The sequence below is a fragment of the Bison bison genome, unplaced genomic scaffold (genome assembly GCF_000754665.1).
Source record: "Bison bison bison isolate TAMUID 2011002044 unplaced genomic scaffold, Bison_UMD1.0 scf7180017864527, whole genome shotgun sequence".
In the NCBI taxonomy this organism is placed as follows: domain Eukaryota; kingdom Metazoa; phylum Chordata; class Mammalia; order Artiodactyla; family Bovidae; genus Bison; species Bison bison.
The window spans coordinates 2,190,322-2,191,383 of record NW_011495078.1 but is presented as its reverse complement, the minus strand read 5'-3'; positions in this window follow the sequence as shown (position 1 = coordinate 2,191,383).

Here is a 1,062-nt window from a genome sequence, read left to right as displayed (position 1 = left end):
CCCGCGTCCTCCGAGAGGTCTCCGCTGTGCAGGTTGACACAACGCCAGTTTGGAACTTAGCGCTTTCTGCCTAAACTGATATGGAACGGTGTTGGTGAACTTCCCTCAGTCTCTGCAGCTTCAGAAAAGAACGTAGAGCATCGCGTGACGAGACAGTCTGACAGCAGCTCAGCTGGGCTGTGGGCTCCGCTGCTGCCTGGAGCGGACCCCGCGTCTGAGCGTCGTGTTCCTGCGAGAAGGGCCCTCACTAGCAGGCCTCCTGGGGGTCCCGTCTCTCGTTCCCAACTGTGTGTGAATCATGTTTTAAGTTGAGGTCCCGCAAAGGTTGTGGTGGTCATTCTTTAGCTCATTTTGGCGTTTTAAACAGTTATTAGGTCGCATACATCTGGGCAGAAATATTCAGCATTGGTTGGTTAATTGGCTGAAGTTTTCCAGGATAGTCAGCGATCTGTCAGAACTGGAAATGCTGGAGGCCCCTGGGAAAACCACCGAAGGAAATGACGAACCCTGGCCCCCGAGTGTGCAGGGCAGCTCTGGGACACCTCACTTTGACGTGTCCATGCAAAGGCGGGCGTGGTGACAGGCCTGCGGTGAGGGGTGCCCAGGGTTCCCAAGTCAGGTCCCCGGTGGGGGCCCAGGCTGCCCTGCACCTGCTGGTGGGGCAGGACAGCAGGGCCTCTGCCTCGAGGCAGGGTGGGGGGTGCTCTCAGAACGTTCAGAACGCGTGGTCTCTGTACTGAGCTGTCTTGTCGGCATGGGGTCGGCCTGTGTGGCGCCTGGTGGCCCGTCTCGTTTCTCCGAGGGGTTGATTACAGCCCTGAGTGCGCTATCCACGTGCCTACTGCCGTGGACTCTTCCTTTGGGGAATTACACCTAATAAAAGGCAGATGTGGTTGATTTCACTGGCGAGCTGTGTAGTTTTTGCTCAAACAGCCAGAATTCACCTTCAGTTTGGTCCTCAGCGAGGACGTTGTCAGACACGGGGATGAATACACAGCTGCCCACCCAGCTGCCAGTGCGGTCCGCGGGTGCCTGTCGTGCTGCTAAAGCGGAGTGATCAGC